We start from the raw sequence: 13,264 nt of genomic DNA, 5'->3' as shown, positions 1-13,264 counted from the left end.
ATACATTCATTCTGACAATATTATTACATATTATATTTAAATTTATGCATATCATTGTTTAAGTTTTTCGAGATTTTAATTGATTTATACTTATATGCGAAAATACGATCGATTTTTATGTGTACGTATTTTATTTAAATGTTGATTATTTATTTAGTTATTATTTTATTCTATGTTTGTTATTTAGGGAAGAAAAAGGAAAGATATATTGGGTTAAGAGAGAAAATATATATAGATATATAATGGGATAAAGGAAGAATAATAAGGAAAAAAGGATTATAAAAAATATATTAACAAAAATTATAAATTAATATTATATATTTAAATTTACTATACTATGCCTGTACATTTTAAGAATTTATAGGTATAAATGCTGTACATTTACCAAACCAATACAGTTGGCCCGCACAATTTTTTTAAATAAAGTTTTTCTCTCTCAGCTTTTAGCCCTGTCAGACTATTTCAATGAGAATGAGAACTATCTGATATTAAATAGCATCCAATTTTACTTTACGTATGACGAGTTTAATGATAATCGATTGAGCCTTTTTCTAGAAGATGTTGTTATGTTAACTCTGAAGCATGTAATCACCCTAAATATATATTGTCAGGTTAGTACAACAAAAAGTCTCACATTCCATGTGACTTACAAAAGCACTCCCAATATATTTTGCGTGACTTATTTTGAGGTTATTTGGGCTCAAGGGACTTTAAACTATGTCAATTGAAAATTCGAATTAAAAAGTTGTCCGCAATAGTTCCTCTTACTATATAGTTGATACATAGTTAAATAACAGTAAATAAATTTTTACCGGAATGAAAGCTTTGTAGAGAGCCAAGGTGACTAAGTAAAAGAGCTAGAGTTGAAAGCTCCAATAAATAAAAAAAAACTTCTAAATATTTATTCTATCATGATGAAAACACAGAGAATCCCTAAAAACGATTTATTCTCTGAAGAACTCGATTGAAGAAATATTAGTACCATCAAGTTCAAGAATAAGCCTTCTTTGGCGTAGCGATGCCGCCCATAAAGAAGGGACGACTTCACGAAGAGTATACCGCTATTACCATTGTTTCACTTAAAAATAATACGTAGGAGATATAATATATGTATACAACAATAAAGAAAACAAAGGGAATCCCCTCCCCCATAAAGGCAATTTAGTCTCCTGAGAAGAGCGAACAAAAATATATTACTTAAGTGAATGTAGTGTGGTGTTATAACCACATTATCTGGTGTGTGGAAAGAGGTTTTGTAAAAGTGTTTTTCTACTGCTACAATTATTATTAACATTTTCATTTCTCCTTTATATTTATTTGAAACCCATTTTTTTATTTTCATTCCTATTAACGGCAAATCCTCTAACCAGCTGATCGATTGTGTTTGGTTGTAAGGCAATGTAAGGTGTTAGTTATTATTTTCTTGTTATTGTGTTTTATTGATCATATCCGGAACTGTTTTTGGAATTTTGGTTTGTCTTACAATTTAGTAATATAACGTGATATGTATCGATTTATTAACCATTATTGATATTATGTAAGTCCTTGTCACTTAGCAACATGTGCCGGCGATACCTTTCCCGGGTACAGATGTCCGTCAACACAGGGACATTTTCTCCCGACTAGTTAATGGGTATATTTGGAAGGTTACTTTCCGGGCAAATCTATTAAAACCAGTATCGCCTGCTGGCTTTGTTGGTAGGCAGATCAATTTGTAAACAACACCTGGACCAATCACTTGCAGCCCCGTGTAAGGTATTCTATTGGGGGGTGGCTACAGATAGCCACTAAGAAATAAGATTGGGAAAAGGTACGCCTCTAGCAAGGAGAGGAAAACTGGTCAACACAAAACACAGAAGCACTGAGAGATAAAAAAGAAGCCAGACCGGAGAGAGAGCAGGATGCACTAAGTCCTCAGACGAGGGAATAAGACCTGGGACGCCATTCCTTAGACCAAGACGACACCAATGGCTAACACGTCACGACACACCACGACAAGCATCACCCAACGCATCCCAGCTATTCACAGATATGCATTAAAAATTCATAACGTAATCGATATTTTATGGCAAACCATATTTAGATGAATTATTTAATCCTTTTATCATTACACCATCATCTAATATCATTTTATAAATCAAATGTAAATAAATATTTCGTTCTTTGATATAGTTTATGTACTATTATATTACACAATACCACCCCTTATCTATATAATAATAACAATGTTTTATAAGTATAAAGATATTTAATTCGTAAACAGGTAAACAGAGAATAACAAAGGAAGTCCATTATAATAATAGTTTTGCAGGACTCAATCCTAATAAATTAATTAATTAACTTATTTTTGTATAATTGCCTTCATCGATTATTCTGGTATCTCGAAGGGCAGTGTACATAACAAATGCTATATAAGAACGGCGGATGTATCATTTCACCAGACACACACATTTGACTTTAAGTTTTACATTTTGGCTGGACTTGCCTAAAGTCTTGATCACTCAGCTTACCTGAAGTCTGACATTTTTACTGGACCTTGTGAAGCTGTTTTTTTTCAAATACAAGAGAAAAAACGGACCTTGATGAGTATTCCGCTACTGCGATGGATGGAATACAAAAACAAATACATATGATATATAATATAGTTATATACTTATATATTTCGCGAATATTATTTTATTTTACATTTTGTTTTTCGTGAGAAATTGAACAGAGCCTAACACACCCTTTGAATGTTCAATTTTTTTTTGTAGATGCTCACGAGCTTTATTTTTATAGTATAGAGTTTTATTACTCTGAGAAGAAATATGATGGCTCATGCTGGGCTGTACAGAAAGGGGGTAACTGCCAGTTGGGAGGGAATCCAGTTCCAGTCCATTTGCATTTCAAACTAGTGGAAGTCCATCCCTTCAGTTACCTCTATAACTCGATGTTCTCGCTTCCTATCAACAATACTATTTATTTTCTATTTGTAGAATTGAAATTGCAAATTCCTCAATGGATATTTACTGATGTAATTCGTATTACAGTAATAAATAGGCGAATAAATATACATTGTAAAACTGAATAACTTTTTCATTAATTGGCGGATAGGAATTTCTAGTCCCGAGAGCTATTCTGGGATCAAATGTGGGTATGATACAAAGTCAAAAAAAGACGAATCTCTGAAGGAATATGCTGATGGTCATATTTAAAAAAAAAAAAAAAATGAGTAATTCTTATAGATTGTCTTATGCTGAGTAAAACAGGTTCCTTGGAACATAATTTTTAACTTAACTATTATCGTGTTATACATACATAACTAAATATAAGACCTAATATAAATCCGAATAATATAACTAAACCTATATTTCTGTTATAAGAAATTTTTTTCTACATTTATGTCGCATTGCAATTTCATCGACATCGTCACATTTTACTAAAGTTGCATGTTATTTATTTATTTTATATAATTTTCATTTTTCAATCAGGTTTTTAATTTTAAAACGTTTCAGTTTGTATGGTGAATGATGTCCTAAAATTAACTATAGTTTCTAACCAAGAAGGTCAGTTTTTTGTAAAGTCTGATCATCTTTAAATCAACTTCACACACTACTAAGGTAATTAACCGTTATAACTACTTGTCCACAAAGTTTTCACTAACATGTTTTACAAGGTTCTATAACACAGCATTACAACACAACACTGTTTTGTGTTTAAAAATGCTATGATTTTTTAAAAAGAAAATATAGCCAAACATTAGCTATCTATATACTAAAACAATAGTTGATAACAAACGGTCACTAACAATATGAATATAAATTATGCTGACACAATAAACACATTACAATTTTAATAGACTTAAAAAATGCAATAAAAATTAATAATAATTTAAAAAATAAGGAATGATCTTGAGAAACGGCACAAAAACATAAGTTAAAGGAAGGGACGTTAAGTTAGGGGTTAGAGTTAACCCAGCGTGATAGTGAAAATTAAACACTAGAATTATTAGTACACTAGTATTATAGATAAAAAAGAGTAAAAGCACTCTGTAATTACTGAAATATAATAAATCAATTTTATGGCAGCTCAAAAATAATTATTTCAGGAGGTTGTAATTAATAATACTCTTTTAAATGCAATATATTTAACATAAATGAATGGAATTTGTGTAAATTTATTTTTTCTTAAAATTTTTTTTTTGTTTTAGGTGAGTTGATGCTTTAAATCCCTAATTTCTGCTGTGGTGAGTTTTTTTTTAAAATTATTTCATATACTATTATATTTTAAAAATTGTGTTATTAGTTTAGTGAATCAGTTTTTAATTAATAGTAAATCATTGATTTTATCCGAGTTTGAATTAAATGCCAGGACTCGCTATGGACATTAGGTTGAATTGTGAATTGTGTTATTAATGAAATAACTGTCAGCCGCAAGCTCTCATTCGCCCAAACCAAATCAGATCCCCTAAGTACTTTTCTATGTAATTACATGATTGTAACTGTCTTTCATGTGGTTTGCGGCGCTGTAACAGTATACACACTGTTATCTGAGTAACATAACCATTCTAAATAAATATCTACATACGAGTTGCTGTTAGTATTTTTTAATGTTAGCTTGGTATAAAATTTATAAAAAGCATAGGGTAGTATTAAACTTTAAATTATTAATTCCACTATATTAATTATCATAGTTATATCAATAAATAAATATATTTATTTTAAGTTGTTTGCTATTTCTAAATCAACTTCCTTTTTCTATTATATTCTTCTAGATCTTCCGGACTTGACAGCATTAAAATTATTTTGATCTTCTCTAACTTTTCCTGTTCCTTCGTCATAACTGTCTAGGAAATCATTTAATTTCTCTGAAAAATATATATAAGATCAATAAATTGTAGTTATATCTATTATATATCTTATAATAGTTGTATACATTTCAAATAATTAAATTTTATTCGCGGATTGTTACTTTTCATTTCACGCAATTTCTATTGTGTAAAGTACTCTTATCTTTATCTATCTCCGAACTGGTTTAGTGCATGCAATATGAATATAAAATGTAAATATAAATGAATAAAACAGCTACCTATTTTTAATTTAGGATGATCATTTTCATACTATGCAATTTCACGTAGGTAAGGAAAAGTCAAATCTTACTATTTTAATAACCATCATAAAAAATAATAATTACCACATTCTATAATTTTAATCTCAATCCTGTGTTTATTACTATTAAAAATGACGTGTTAATTTTTTAAAAGAGTTTAAAATTGTTAACAACAATATTAAGGGTTTCATGAGCTATGAAAAACAATTATCAACTTTTTTCCTAATTATAATAAAATAGTTTAACAAAAGATTATAAAGACGTGTACTATGAAGTTAAATTCGAAGAGATTGGGCTATTTCGGCTATTTCCGATCTAGACGGCTGCCTAAAAACCATTTACTTCTTTAGTTATTAATAAAATTCTTTCATGTATTATATTTCCTCTCTTATATTATTACTAATAATGTGGGATGGTTGATTATTTCATATGAATAAAGTTAAATTTACTTTGGAAATTTTTTTTGTTGTAAATTCGGCACTTAAACCCTGCTGTAGTATTTCACTGAGAAAAGCATCTAGTTGATATAAAAGACCATTTAATTTTACATTGATATATCAAATTTAATGACAATCGTTAGAGCTTTTTTTTGAAAATCGAAAACAATTATTTATAAACCTACTTTATACAGTGGTACTTCCGGCTTGACGATTTTATCGACATAGTACCTATAACTAAATATGTTATTTCAGTTTCGTTTGACTTCCTCTTATTATATAGTCCATATATATTTTTTTTCGGTTGGCGCAACAGACATATCCCGCCCATCTTAAACTCCTTGCCTTTTCAATATATAGTGAAGGTAAAAACAACTCCGTAAATACAGTAGCATATGACAATAATACACATTTCACAAACATAAATTTATCTTATAACTATAATTTTTATTTTTATATAATGTTTTAAGCTTCCTTAATTAATTTTGTACTCCTAAACTTATCCCCGAATTTCCAATATTAATTCATACCACCCTTTGTTTGTCAACCGAAATTCAGTCCAATCAGCTTTCTTCAAAAAGCATTAAGGAAATATATTTAATATTATGTTTATATTATTATATAAATATAAATTATTTTATTAAAAAAAAATTCTTTGGAGATTATAATTTAAAATACCCGATATAAATTTAATAGTAATAATAATAAAGGGATAAACGACGTATTAATATGAAAGAACATATTAATTTTTTTTCATTTCTGTTCTGTGGTTCGCAGAGTTTTCAAAATAAATTTTTAGTTTTTCATTGATCAGGATTATGTGTTCAAACAGCGACAATTAAAAGTAATAAATAATTTATTCAATTTAATTTTATTAATATTTATTGAACAATCAATGAATTGATTCATGCTAACTGCAATGAATTTTAAATATGCTTAAAATATTAAGTATAGTTAAAAAAACCTTCTACAACTCTCTGATAACATAATTTTTCTCTTCAAAATACGGGGACTCCTCTATCACCTTTGAATAATTTAATGCTATTTTCATATTCGTTTAAATTTTAAATTATGATAAATTATTTAAAAAATAATTCACTATAAAAATATTTTTTTAATAGAAATTCTCGTAAAATCCATAATTGATGTGGACTCTAATGCACATGAATCCTGCTTTACCGGTTGTAAAACATAAAACTAATAAAGTACAAAAACGCATAGTTTTACTAAATTAAGAAAACAATAACTTCGGTTCAAAATAACTAACGTCTAATACTATATTACGAAATATAATTCATTAAAAATATAGAGATCGTTTGTACAGTAGATCTATTTAATATATAGATATATTTAAAGCCAAATTGATTATCTGTAGGGCACCACCCTATTCTAATCATAATAGTCAAGTTTTAATTCCGTAGGACCGCGACAGAAATAAAAGTCGATCCCTCAGTCTGGATTCGAACCGGTGCCACTGCAGTTTCGAATATGCAAAGACCTGCATATAAACTTCCTCAGCTACAGATATACTCAGCTCCTAACCTTCCACTTCACCTCCGATTAATGATTTAGAAAAGTATATTCAGACCGGCCCTCTTCTACGGAGCACCTATGCTAGCTAGCATAGCACCCACAAACAGCATAGGAACTCTAAGAATAGTATCCTGGAACGTACCGTAAAACATATTACTTTACTTATTGCCGACAGACGGAATTCATCTTACGGAGGCACATCAAATTCTAAGATAATCAACTCTGTACTAACCCTCTATTCCATAAATTAACCAACAAACCTCCCCAGAAAGGTGGCAAACCCACAAAAACTGTCATGGACTCGACTACTACTGGAAATAGGAAAACTGGTGAGCCCCGTCATGAGACAGCAGACTTAATTAACTTTTCTAGTCTACATGCAATATATATCCCTTTCCTTGTACCCTTAAAATGCAATTCAAGCGCAGTGCAAGTAATTTCATCCATTCTTATTACTCCTCTTATATAAAATCATGCACACCTATATGGGCTTAGAAAAAAAAAAGAAAACAATAAGTTAAAGGAAAATAAATCATTTTGAACGTAATCATACCAATACACAATATTTTAAATTAGTCGGATACATTTTACTTATGTACTGAATTTTTATACAATTTTAATTGTAACTAAATATTGAAGTTAAATTAATATCAAATTTAATTATATTATTTCAAAAAAATTTTGAGACAAGGTAATATTTATTAAATAAATCAATTTTATATCCAAATCCATATAACCAAGGTGTGGTGTTTTATACTGTTGATAATCTTATAGAAAAAATAAATGTTAATGTTTTTGAATTTTAAATAAAGAGGTTTTGAACTTTAAATAAAGAAAATGACCTGGGCAGAATAGCCTGCAAGTAGAAATTATAAATTAATGTGAGAAGGATTTTTGTATTGAAGATGTCCCTGAAGATGGCTAGAAAGGCCGAAACGTTGGACTAATGAATAAATAAAGTGTTGAGACGGATTTGGATATAAAATTGATTTATTTAATTAATATCAAATGTTTTTCTTTTATACACTCCCGAATAAGCGAAACTCTTAACCAGTGGGGGATTAGATAGATGGGTGGGGTTCTACTTTAATTTAATATTTTATGTAGTTATAAAAATTACAAAGTTACAAATTATTATGGTTGCTTACTCTCTGCTGCACAGTGACCACTGAACAATACCAGCTGGCAGGCAACGAAGCAAAGGAACACCAAGGAGAAGAACTTCATCTTGTCTAGGGAAGGAATGAGAGTTGCTGCGGAACTTTTAAACTATATATTTATTAAAACGATTCATCGATTATGTAGATATAAATCGACATCTGTTCCAACACAGTTCATTCATCTTTAAATTACTTTCGGCCTTCTTAAAACGTAAAACACTTTCATAATGTTTGGTTAGACTAAATATACTGACGTATTGCTCATCTCTTCGACCAAACATACGTTTGCTTTTTGCGTCTTTAAATATGGTTCATTGTCTTTTATGTAGAAAAATGACAATGAAGCCTTTTGTAAACACCTTTTGTTTCTAATCAAATATTGGACTACCTGTTCTTTTGTTCGAAAAATATGATAACAACTTTTTAAAAACATACACGTTTTTCCACATTATTTATATAACCTATTAATAATATTATTAATATTATATCTACTTTCCTATAATGCTATATATATACTTCCCTAACACTCAATACTGAAGGATCATGGAAATTGTAGTGTTCTTCGATAACTCTCCAGAACCTTGGGCGACAATGAGGAAAATACTAACAAGACAATCGATTTCATTAAACTCATGAAATATTGTTTACTCTGATATGAATCTGATTTATATATTATAAAACATAATTAAATAATTACCAAAAATTAGTAGTTTTAGTATAAGTAATTTGTTATTAGGATACGTTTTTATACTATCACAAATTATCCAATCTGATAACTAATAGTTAACCAAATAATTTTTTTAAGCTAAAAAGGCAATAATAACCGTCTTCATTTTTTTGCTATACGTGTTCCATATTTTTCTATTTAGTGTTACTTATCGGTGTTCCTTCGTCCTTGTTTGTCGGCGTTTCTTCTATTTATTAAATCTTTCTTTATGTTATTCATTAAACATTTTTTTTTCTTCAATGAATTTAAATCCTGCGAAATGAATTTAAATCACTATGATAGTGTAATGCAGTAGTTTCCAAATTTTTTTGCCCTACCGCCTCCTTTTCAGGAAAAATATTACTTAGTGCCCACTTTGGGAATCACTGGTGTAGTGAATGAAATCTCGAAAATATAATATTGTAGTATATGGTTTTTACGTTGCTTAGATATCTGTTTGGTTGTTTAATGATTTTTTGATGACATATTTATTAATTTATATTTACACTTTAATAGTCTTTCAGATAGTTAAGTATCATTTTTATTTCTATTAAATAACTTCCTACTTGACAACTGTATTTACATTAATTGGAAGATTACCTTCTTGTTATTTACAATTAAGATTTATAATGATTTAATTTTTTTTCCTTTGTACGTATATGAATATTTTTTTATAATAGAACATCTAAGAACTTTGGTTTAGATGTTTTCTATCGATTTATTTTTAATGATTGAGTCAGTTAAAGTCAATTATATTCATTTCTTCTTGTTTTTATTTATATATTTCATGACGGTAATAATAATTGAGGATTTTTTAATTTTAATATGTTTTTGTTTTAAAGAGTGAATTTTTTACTAGAATAATTTGCTTGTATTTATTTTTCTAGAATATGTTTAAAATGGACTTATTTAAGGTTTTTTTTCCATGCATGGTAACATTATAAATCCATAGTATTAGATAATCCATTGTAACATTTGAAGGTAAAGCTAAAGAAATTTTAATATATTTTTTATATCGATATGATAATGTAAAAATAGTAAAATTAACCGTATTGTTTTAAAGCACTTATAAACAATTCAGTAAGTAGGAGAAGCAATTAATGAAATATTTACAAGAATAAATTACTCCTTTTATTTGATATTTTTATTAATTTATTTATTCGTATTCAAATGGAATAATTTGGTAAACCGGAGTACTTTATTCTTATTTGAACGACATTCAGCAAGAAAGGGGGAACTCCACTAGTTCACGTAATATTAGTTAATGCAATATGATTGCTCCTTAAATATGACTTTTTGTGCTACAAAAAAGTTTTAATCCTCCATTATCATGCTTAAACCATCTGTGAACTAGTTTCGAACATATTAAAGCCATAGAGTTTTTTAATATTTCAGCGATAGGAAATGTTTAGGGGCCATATTTACATAAAATAGAAGTATTTTAATAAGATCTTGGTTGAACTTTATTTCATAATGGTTCTCATTATGAATTTATATTTTTATTTTGAAATTGTCTATTGGCTACTAAGTTTAAATTCTTCTCAGTTCAGTTACTGAGTGTATTGCTTTCTTTCTACTGAATGTCGTCCATAGAGCTAATAAACAGGAATTTATTCCATTATCAGCATTATTTTTGATCATGTGCACACTCCCATTGATTTCGTTAGAAAGATTTGAGAATAATGATTTGGTGTGACTGTAACCATTACAAATTTTTTGTGGACATTAGTAAAAATTTTTTGTAATAAACTATCCTAAAAAAGATTTTTTTTTTTGTTTTAAACTGGTAATATGCTATGTTTTTAAAGATAAATTATGCAGACAATATCAACAAAATGATTTCCTATTAAGAAAAATAAATAAAATGTTAATTAATTGTACAACCTAATTGATTTATTAATAGTTCTGAGGTGGCATTTCAGGACTTTCTTTTTTCAACAATCACCTAAAATTAATGCCAATATCATTTTCTTACAGATTATTATTATTGTTTATATTATTATTATTATTATTTGTTTTTTTTTGGGGGGGGGGGAATTTCCTCCTAGCTCAATGACCATTAATAGTTCTTCAATATTACATATTTTTGTGAATTAGATAGTGATGTTAAATAAAATAAATCAATAATTAATTTTAGTTTTTATTTAATGGTACAACTGAAGTTTCTTTCGTCATATCATTAGTATTTTTATACAGGCTGGTAAGGTAGCAAACCTAGAATTTGGAATCATCACATAAAAACATTAAGACAAACCCAAGAGAAAATCCGCTTTAATACTCTATTTGTTGAGAAAAAATAAATTGGATAACGAGATAATCCATGTATTCAATTAATTAGCGTAAATATTCTCATATTTCATTGCCTTGTTGAATGGAAATTGAATTTGAATGGAAATTGAAATTGAATTAGATCTATGAATCTATGTGGAGAAGATGGTTGGGTAGTACCAACGTTTCGGCCCGAATATCTTGCATTTATCAGGGCTAAGAACAAAAAAATAAAGAGATAACAAACAATGAATATATAATGATTAGAAAAAACTAACATTTTGGATTCGTAAATAGCGTTAACAGACATGAATAGTTCAATTGATAAAGGCTTTATGAGAAAAGTAATATTAAGATAAAGTAAGAGGAAAGAACAAATAATAAAGTATAAATGAAAATCTATTTAGTAAATAAATATATGACAAAATGAAGAAAAATTAAGTAATAAAAGAATTGGGAAATGATACGTATAAATAGGTAATTAATAGGTAAGGTAAGTAGGTGAAATAACAGAATTAAGATTGTGAAAATATAAAGTTATATAATCCAAAAGAAACAAAGAAATATAAATGTCCTATTTTAGTAATAATAATTTAAAATTTTAGTATGGAAAAACAAAGAGAAAGAAAATATACCTAATATGAAGATAGCTCATGTGGAATTTCGGCTGTACCATTAAATGAGAGCTAAAATTATTGATTTACTGATGTACATAAATATATAATATTTAAGAATTATTAAAAGCCATTAGGATAGAAGAAAATTACAAACGAAAAAAAATATTGGCATTAATTTAAAATATGTGTCGGAAAAGTTGAGAAAGTCCTGGAAGGGCAGCTCTGAACTGATAATGAATCTATCACATTGTATAATCAGTTAACTTTTTATTTATTATTTTCATCAGCAAATCATTTTGTTTGTATAATTTATCTATATTGCATCCAATACTAATATTTAGAAGAAAACCAAGTATTCGGAAAAAAATTAATTGCATTAATAATTAGCTATATTTAACTGTATAAAGCCAACTTAATCGATTAGGATTTTCCTAGGGCTCGCTTAGTAAATCTCTTCACTCCCTCTCCTCTCTCCTGGAGATATCCAATTATCCGTGTTATCTAATCACCTAAACTAGATCAAAAAATTTCTGTGTTCGTAATTTTTTTTTTATATTAACCGAGTTTTGTCTAAATTAATCGGCAAAACACAATACGTTTAAGTAATAAAGTTACAAATTTAGTATTTTTCCCCCTGTTTTCATATTTTAGTTGGCGGCTGGCGAGAAAAGAAATTTAAAATCCAGATTCCACCCAATAACATGTCTGTTGCAAGAAAACTCGAAACAAAATGATTTTTTGTCTGAATACATCCTTTGTGAGACTTCGACGCCTAGGGTATTTTTATAATATGTTGTGGTGGTGATTTCAGCCAAAAAAAATAATGTAGTAAATGCACTTTGTCTATTTTATTTCAGTGTTAGCATTTTAACTGTTGAGAAAAATACTTGTTTCTATGCTTTTTGTTCTTGAAAACACCTTCTATGAACCTTAAATAAAAGTTAATATAGAAAGACAAATCAACAAAATTTAACCTGAATAATAAAATGAAATGAATTAATTTAAACAATTAATATCTAGTTCACATAATTGGTCCTCTAAAAATAACTATGATGTAACTTTGGTTTTTACAATTAATTAAGAACAAAACGTATACATACACATATATATATATATATATATATATATATGTATATATATGTATATATATGTAATCATCAGGCGAAGGCGTGCAAGATCAGTTTAGCGCAAAGTTCTTATGAGTGCCTGGGTCAATATTTATTTTACTTCGGACCCGAAAAATAAATCATGACATTTCTAATTTGGGTCTGCGTAGATCTTTGATGGAATATGGTTTAAAAAAATATCAGGATTCATAAAAGTCATTTTGTTTAGAGAAAAAGGCAAAAAAAAAAAAATATTTTTATGAAAGAGACTGAACTATTAGTCACAATTTATTTTATAAGTTTTATTTTTCAAACATGGAAGCCTTTTAGGCATTGTATCTTATATATA

The 13,264-nt window shown here is 28.1% G+C and overlaps 1 protein-coding gene and 1 long non-coding RNA gene across 4 annotated transcripts in view; one reads left to right on the top strand and one right to left on the bottom strand.

Moving 5' to 3' along the window:
* Positions 1-13,264, top strand: part of LOC106691081 (uncharacterized) — a 597,463-nt gene that overhangs the window by 241,127 nt on the left and 343,072 nt on the right. The gene's annotated exons all lie outside the window — the stretch shown is intronic.
* LOC106691117 (uncharacterized) lies at positions 4,626-8,650 on the bottom strand. Its single transcript, XR_001344724.2, has 2 exons — positions 8,207-8,650; positions 4,626-4,846 (listed from the first exon to the last, which is right to left on the bottom strand). It is a non-coding gene; the product is annotated as an uncharacterized lncRNA (long non-coding RNA).

The sequence above is a fragment of the Halyomorpha halys genome, unplaced genomic scaffold (assembly GCF_000696795.3).
Source record: "Halyomorpha halys isolate HHAL.00 unplaced genomic scaffold, Hhal_1.1 Scaffold51.1, whole genome shotgun sequence".
Lineage (NCBI taxonomy): Eukaryota > Metazoa > Arthropoda > Insecta > Hemiptera > Pentatomidae > Halyomorpha > Halyomorpha halys.
Note: the sequence above shows the minus strand (reverse complement) of the source record. Positions and strands in the feature narration are given on the sequence as shown.